Source organism: Tripterygium wilfordii, chromosome 17 (genome assembly GCF_013401445.1).
Source record: "Tripterygium wilfordii isolate XIE 37 chromosome 17, ASM1340144v1, whole genome shotgun sequence".
NCBI lineage: Eukaryota > Viridiplantae > Streptophyta > Magnoliopsida > Celastrales > Celastraceae > Tripterygium > Tripterygium wilfordii.
Window position 1 is genome coordinate 9,888,757 of NC_052248.1, and position 8,890 is coordinate 9,897,646.

The following is an 8,890-nucleotide window of genomic DNA, read 5'->3' on the forward strand; positions in this document are numbered from 1 at the left end:
TATTTATTCCGATGGTGGGGGCGAATATCAATCCCTCCGTCATCTGTTCTCACTTCATTGCATCTCCCACTTAACCACTCCCCCTCATACGCTACAACATAATGTCACAGCTGAATGTCGACATTGACACCTTGTCGAAATTGCCCTAGCCCTCCTCCATCATTCCTCGTTACTTCATCATTTTAGACTCATGCTCTTCTTGCAACCATACATTTCATCAATCGTCTTCCCACTCCACTTCTCAAACAATAAATCTCCATTTGAGACGCTCTTTGGTACCCCACCAAACTACCACAAACTCAATGTGTTTGGTTGTCTCTGCTACCCATGGTTTTTTCCTTACTCCAAAAATAAACTTGATTATCGCTCCCGCCCATGTGTGTTCCTCGACTACTCTCTTACCTAAAGTGCTTACAAGTGCTACGATTTTTTCACCAAGCGTCTATTCCTTTCTTGTCATGTCATCTTTGATGAACTTTTCTTTTCGTGCTCCTACAACACTCTACCGTCCAACCCTCTTCCACAATCCACTCCTAACATACCTCATACTACCTCTTCCACATACGTCATTCAAGTGCCAATCTTGCATGGCAACTCACCACAACAGCTGTGGCCAACATATCAGAGACCTCTTCATGAGTAGTCTTCCTTCTCCAACAGTCCTTCTACCCTCCCTCAACCTTCCCACATCAACCCACCACCAGAACCTACTTCACCCATCAACCACCCCGAAACCATGGCCCCTCCTACATCCACAAACCCAACCCCAAATACCTACATCCACAAACCCAACCCCAAATACCTACATGTCACAACCAAGCACTCCATTACACCACCCATAGAGCCCACCTCCGTTACCCAAGCCACTAAAGATGAAAAATGGTGTGCTACCATGTCTGCAGAGTTTGATGCCCTCATGAAAAATGGTACATGGGATCTTGTGCCCTCTCACCAATCACAAAACATCATTGGCTGCAAATGGTATCAAACGAAAATCCAATGGAACCATAGAATGCTACAAAGCCCGCCTTACAACCAAAGGCATCCATCAAAGACCCGGTATCGACTATGTAGAAACTTTCAATCCTATGGTCAAACCAACAACCATACGTACAGTTCTCACTATTGCTCTCCATTGTAGTTGGCTGATTCGCCAACTTGATGTAAACTATGCCTTTCTACATGGTTCATTTTCGGAAGAGGTGTACATGTCATAGCCTCCTGGCTTTATTGATCCACAAAAACCATCCCATGTCTGCAAGCTTTGTCGAGCCATTTATGGTCTCAAACAGGCACCACTTGCTTGGTTTCAAGAACTAATGACCTTTTTGCTTCAATATGGATTTGTGAATGTCAAGTCTGATGCATCCTTATTTACATACTTTAACAATGGCACTGTGATTTACTTCCTTGTCTATCTTGATGACTTAATTGTCACATGGAATCAGTCATCTCAAGTCACTCAGTTCATTGCTGCTCTCTCTCACCGATTCTCTGTCAAAACTTAGGCTCATACATTTCTTTCTTGGCGTTGAGGTCATACCTACAAGTCAAGGACTTTTTCACTCAGCACAAATACATCCGGGATCTCCTTATTCGAACACATATGGATGGTGCCAAGGAAGTAAGTACACCACTTTATACTACAAGATCTCTTACTCTTAATGATGGCTCTGCCTCAACTGATGCATCAACCTACCAAAGTATCATGGGTGCCTTATAGTATCTCAATCTCGCAAGACCAGACATCTCATATGCAGTCAATAAGCTCTCCCTATTTATGCACTGGCCTACAGAACTACATTGGACAGCTGTCAAACGTCTTCTTGGATATCTTAAAGGCATTATATTCCATGGCTTATTACTAAGCCAGTATCGGCCTCTATCTTTTCATGATAACCAGACCTCCATGTCTACCTACATTATCTATCTCTATAGTAATCCAATCTCCTGGATCTCCCGTAAGCAACGAACCATTGCTCATTCTTCAACTGAAGCGGAGTATCATACCATAGCGTCAACCGCAGCTGAAGTCTCATGGGTGCAATCTCTATTTCATGAACTTGGCATTCGGCACAACAGCGTTCCCGTGATATATTGTGACAATGTTGGTGCTAACTATGTGTGTGCGAATCCAGTCTTTCACTCACGCATGAAATACATAGCAATTGAATTTCATTTTGTTTGTGACAAAGTCACCCATGACCAACTTTGAGTGGCTCATGTCTCTACAACGGATTAGCTAGCTGATGCATTAACCAAGCCACTGTCACGTCAACTGCACACTCTATTGTGTGCCAAGATTGGGGTCCAGATTGGTGTCTCCAATGGGACCCCAATCTTGTCGGGACGTATAGAAGATAACTCTACGTCTTAACATGATTATCTCTTGTAGACTTATCTCCTCACAAATTAGTTTACTTCTTCTCATGTATATCTATAACAGATTGTATCTGCCAGTTGTAACAACTTAGAGTAGTCCCATCTTGGGTTTTGTTCTTATAATTTAGAGTGTGTATAAATCAGTGTAAAAGATCAATGAGAAATTAAGCCTTTCATACGAAATTCTTGTGTTGTTTTACTTTTCTGCATCGGTCATTTACTCGAGTCAGCCTCTTTGCATCCAGGGGTAGAGATAGTGTAGGCCCAAGTTGGGCTCAAGCCCACCCTCAAATTTGGACAAAAAATTACTAGTATACAATAAAATACTCAAATCTCAAAATAAGACCAATAATTTTAAATACAAATTAAATCCTAATGGGCCCAACTCTTTACCCAAAACCTCATACAATAGATGAAACTGAGAGTTTGAATCCAAAGAACTTGCCCCATCTGATCTCCACACCTTGCTATTGTTGTCTTCAAGGTCGGAGTTTGCTCTTTATTCTCTGGGCAAGAGATTGTAAGGTACTTTCGGCTTCCCATCTCTAATATCTCCTTATCTGCGTGACTGCAGTGTTTTTATTTGTTATATTTGAATGGTTGATGTGCTATGTGTATCTTCCCGGCTAAACGGGTTTGGCACTTAAGACTTGTGGGGTTCGTTATAACAGCCGTTTAATTTCAAACATGGCGTTACATTCTCAGAATCTCAATAATTCCTTGTTTAGCCGACTAGGGTCTTAATGATTTAAGGGCCTATGTATTTGGTTGCATAAAACAAACAAGAAAATTGTGATTGGAAGAGTCCAGAAAAATATATGGGATGCTATTGCCTAATTGGATTTCTTTTGACTACTTTTCGTTGCCATAGCACTAATTAGCCCTAAAAAAATTTCGGGGCTGTTGCCCTCGAACGCCATCAACCTTTCGCTCCCTTCTTACAAATTGACCAAGCCCCCCTTCAACCATTTCCTAGATCCGCCCCTTTTTGCATTGATCCTTTTCTCTTTCTAATGACGGATTGTTACTTTGGAGCTTCTTTATTGGAAATGAATCAATTTCCTGCACTTTTTGTATGTGTGCAGCGCAAAGGTCAGTTACTGAAGAAAGATTAGTTTTTCAATGGAGGTTTATGCGGTGCATGGGGACTAATTATTTATTATTGAATTAAGCTTGGTTATTTCCTAGGCGTATTTGTTTGTTGGTCAACAAAGATGTGTTTGTGGGTCAAGATTTTTATCGAAAATTCTTCAATTATTCCGCTAGAAATTATTAGCTAAGAATTTAATTATTCTTTGAATTTTTTTTAATTATTTTGTATAAGGTAATACCGTAATACCCCTATACATCATTTCTCACAGCATTTTAAACAGAATATATGTTACCTGCATAAATTGAACCAAATTATCTCAAATTTTAGACAACATATATGTTATCATTTAAACCAACATTGTCCACCAAACATACCCATAATGTGTATGTTTACTCAGTCTGTTTGACTATTTGGTTGGGCAATTGTGTGTCCTCTTGTGGAATTTGTAGTCTTTTTGGTTCTAAATTTTTTTTTTAAAAAAAAAAAGTGGAGGCTTTTTGCATTGAGGGTTTTTTTTATTGGTTCCAAATAATGTATGTGTTAAAATACTTTAGAGACCTGAATATATGTGTTCTGATAATAGTTCTCTTTAGTTGTCTTTGTCTTGTCTTTTTTATCCTTCAATTATTTTTCTGCTTATTTCTTTGTTTATTGTGATTCTCTATTATGAGCGAAGGAAGTAAATGCTCTCTCATACTCTTGCAGTTAGGGAAAAGGCCATGGTTGTTAATTTGGATTTTATTAAGGTTATAGCAACAGCTGTAGAAGTCCTGTTGCTAGATCCTCTTCGCCAAGAGGTTCTTCCTGTTGTGGATCAGCTAAGGCAACTATAGCCAGACAAACATATGGAGTCAGAGCTCCCATTTGAGTTTCAAGTTCTGGAGATAGCATTAGAGGTTCTATGTAGATACTTGTATGTCAGTGTTGAAGAACTCGAGAGATGCTTACCCTCTTTTAGATGATCTGGCCAGGAATATTAGCACCAAGATCTTGAACTTGTGCGGAGTTTGAAGAGCAATGTTACCCATCTACATGTTCGTCTTCAACAAGTATGGTATTCTCTCTTCTTGTATGGTATATTTCAATTAAAAGTTTGAGTCATGTCACCTCCTCGTGAAGTTCAAAATTTATGAATGAAAGGAAGGAGAGTATATCAGTAAATTTTTTCATAGGAGTTGAGCTTGATATGAACGTCTTTTCTGCATAAGGCAAGTAGTTTTATTGCAAAAATAAAATTACAATACAAATAGTGGCCGAGTCACTAAGGGGCAGGGTCGTCACCGCCTCCCCTAAAATTTGAATTTTTGTATTGTGTATATATATATAGACACACACATATATTCATATATAATATTTATAATATGATAAACAATAATAACAATACATGTATTTGCCTACATATATATATAATATATAATATTTGTAATATGAGATAAACATTACATGTATTTACCTACATATATAAAATTTATAATATTTATAATGTGATAGCAACTATAAATTTTTTAATATATATATATTTCTCCTCACTAGTCCCTTAAATTTTTGAAAAAAATTATTTATACATTATGTGTATATTATCAAAACTAAAACAATAGAACCATCAAAACTAAAAACTCTCAAATACAAATTGGAGTTTTAAATTTAACCCAAACCGAAAAGAAAAAAAATTTAGGAATCCATCTCACGAGGAGTACAGCCCTTTACCCTCCTAAGAGACCACCCTTTTCGACTTGCTATGAAGTTGAACGTGAGAAAACTATGAAAAGGAAGAAAACATTCCGCTAATGAATTCAAAAGGGAAAAATATATATATATTTGTATTTATGTTGCCTTTTGAGATTTACTTAGATCAATCCTTGTTTTCGTTAGGGTTTCTCTTGTGATAAATTTTGCTTCTGTCCACTTTTGTAACTTTCATGTTGCTTCCTTCTTTTGAATGGGAAGACAAACATTTTTATTTTTTAAGAAGGCACAAAGGGGGTGCCACCTATTTCTTCCTGTTGAGAATTATGTCTGTGTACATGTCACATCATTTATTAATTATTATTTGTTCTAGTATGTCTGCTGCCTGCATAGTGCTTATACCCAAAATCATGATGTTTTATGTAAGTACTGACTATATTAAGCAGCATATATGAAGAGAACAAAGTAGTTTTCTGTTGCATCATTTTTGAAAAATAACATTAAAGACTGTCAAGAGGTTATTATAATTGAGAGTTTAAAATAAATAAGAAATTTTTTTTAATATTAATAAAAACATTTTAATTAATTTAATAAAATAAAAATAATGAGGAAAAATCCATCATCCTGCCAAGGTGGAGAGTTTGTCATTAAAAAAAGTATTAATCCTCTGTTATTATGTGGCTTTAAACGGACAATAAACGACAACGTTTTGAATACGGGATTTCATCTCAAGCAATAATAGGATTATCGGTATTGGCAATAACTACAAGAAATTGAGTTTTTCACAACGCTTTTTATCGACGCTTCTTAGCAAGCGCCAACGCTTGTTTCATTTTACGGCGCGTATTTAATAAAGCGTCGTAATACGAAAACTCAATTACGACATTCAAAATAAGCGTCATTACAAGGTTTCAATAGCGGCGCTAAAGTAAAATGTGTCGTTTTGCTAAAAAAAATTCGCGCTAATTAGTTCGCGCGAAAGATGTGGCGACGCTTACCTAAGACTGTAAAATGTGCATGTTTGTTGTCTGAACTTGGTGGGTTCTCATGGGATTTAATTGACAATGTTCTGGTCGGTAGGGCTGCAATGTATGATCTAATGACAATATATGCTTGTTATCTTGCAATCATATCGAGTATTGGATGCCTGGAATGATATATGAAAAATGAGAGTGCAACTCCGTTGTACTGCTGTTGCGTTTCTATTGAAGTCATCAATCAGTAGAACCATTGCACACCTCCATTTGCAAGTGTATCGGCAAAATTTTCCCATATATAAACATAGTCCCTTTCATTGTGATAGAACCCTGCATCTATTGCAAGTAATTGTATGGAAAAGTATGGGTAATTTGGTAATTAGACATAGTGGGTACGGGTAGGGTTGTATAAAGGGTCTTGTATGGGTTGTCTGGGAAGGGGGGTCTGGAAAGGTAGTATTTGGGAGGTTTTGGTTCCTCGAAAACCATTGGAGGTCACTGGTTCCTCGAAAACCAGTCTTTTCTTCTTGTATTTGCTTGTGAATCTATCACATTGTAATGGCAGTGAGATTCATAGCATTAAACTTTTTTGTTTATACTTCGAAGCATTTACTCATGTTGTTGGAAATTCGAATAATGTACGGGCTATGAATATCTATAATTTTCTTGTATCTACAGGAGCAAAGGAGCAGCTACTGCACAAGCTTTGGAGGATTGAGAAACTGGCAGAATTGGATCCAGTAGAACTAGTAGTATTATGTATGTTTTTGGGAACAAGCTAACTAGTTTAGTTTTCTTTATATATGTATGTTGTTGGGATATTATTAGTACTTCTTGAGAAGAGAATTGAACAATGAATATTGTTTTTCTATTATGAAGTGGAGAATGGTTTTTACTGTAATATTGTCCAGGACGGGAATCATTAAATATGCTATTTTTGGTTACAGGTTTAGCTATTTACGGCGCTTTTAAAGCGTCGGTAAAATTAAAATAAATTATTTATTTATTTATTATGATGCTTATATACCGTCGCTAAATTTAAAATTAACAAATAAAAAAAACTTTTGCGACGCATGAAAAGCGTCGTCACTTATGACATAAACGGCGGTTTTCCAATTCATGAACAACAATCCTACATTCTAAATAACGACGCTTTTTATTGCATTTACGGCGTTTTTAGAAGCGTTGTTAAATATAATTATTATGACATTTTTTCAAAAGCGTCGCTTTATCATTCACGACACGAATATTTACGGCGCTTGTTCGACATTTTGAAAAGCGTCGATAATTACTTTTAATGAGGTTTTGTGCTTATTAACGATGTTTTATAAGCGCCATTACGGACATTGTTGTTGTAGTGAATGGAATCAAAGAATGACGTTCTGCAAAGCGATCAAAAGATAGAGAAGCATCAAAAGCCCCCATTCAGATGTGTTCAAGATGACATCAAGCCTCCACTCCATGACCCTGTAACTCAAAATTCTCTTATTTTGTTCGGAGGAGGACGAGCTGGAGGAGAAGGCGCCGATGAGGAAGAAGAGGTGAAGAGAGCTGCGATGGAGGTAGACAGCTAGTAGTGTGTGTTCAAGGAGGAAGAGAGAGGTGAAGAAGATGGGAAAGAAGAGAACGAGAGAGGTGACGGTAAGGGGTGGCAATTTCGTCCATAGAAGGCTAATGGAGGGTATTTAAGTAATATCAAACCCAAATTGTCTCAAAATTATCCAGAAGTGGCAATTGCAAAAATTGCATTATATTGTTGAGGAAAAATCTTGGTTTTTGTGCCAACAAATTATTGTTTGGTTGTTGTTAACAATTTATTGCTGAAAAACCATAAATTGCTGACATAAATTGTACACCAAACAGTGTCACAGTGTGATATATGACGTGAATGGGGTATTTTGGCCAACTATATTTGGTTCTACAATATTTTGGTTTTTGGTTTTTCTACTCATTATGGGATACGCAAGATCAAAGATGATTATGTCTTAATTTACCTTAATCATGAATTGCATTGATGTTCTTTCAAAGATTCACTGATTTTTTTTAATCAATTAGATATAGGGTTTGGCTATTTGTTGGTGCTACTTCGGCATTTTATTTATTATTTTTTCTAGTAATTCTGGCATATGCCTGATTGGATAAGCTCCAATGATTCACAATTCTACTTTATTGTCTTTTGTGTTTCGTTTCATGAGCTCCGTTTGGTAGAGCGATTATATTGATTTTCAATGTTAGCTTAAAAACTATGAAAAAAAAAAGCTGTGAGATAAGCTTTTGGCGTAATTTTTAGAGGATGATAAGTCATAAGTTGTGAAAATAATTTTATATTTCTTACTAAAAATTTGTTGATATAAAATAAAGTTTGAATTAATTATAATTTAATAAAACAAAATAAAAGTAAAAAAATAAAATATATATACAATTTGCTCAACCACTTAGCGATCCAGCAGAACCAGTTTCATTTTGAAACTTGTTCATAATCGTCCCGTAGAGCAGCGTCACACGTTGTTGGTCCTGCTTGTGGGACCGCCCCACCAAACAGAGCGATAATCTAGTTCTACGTCTTGAAACAGCGTAAGAGGATTAACATTGATTATAACTATGATTCTTAGTGGCACAGCGTAGATGGATGCTTGTGAAATTGAATTAGTTTCCTGTGTTGTTTTTGGGGGTCAAAGGAGTAAAATTAAGCCGGGTCCAGGCAATAGTGTAGCCATCTAGGGTACACATTAAGCACAAACAAGAGAGAGGA

The 8,890-nt window shown here is 36.7% G+C and overlaps 1 long non-coding RNA gene across 1 annotated transcript; it reads left to right on the forward strand.

The window, feature by feature from the left end:
- Positions 1 to 2,568: 2,568 nt before the first annotated feature.
- LOC119982274 lies at positions 2,569 to 7,038 on the forward strand. Its single transcript, XR_005464333.1, has 3 exons — positions 2,569 to 2,907; positions 4,181 to 4,524; positions 6,817 to 7,038. It is a non-coding gene; the product is annotated as an uncharacterized LOC119982274 (long non-coding RNA).
- The last annotated feature ends 1,852 nt before the right edge of the window (positions 7,039 to 8,890 follow it).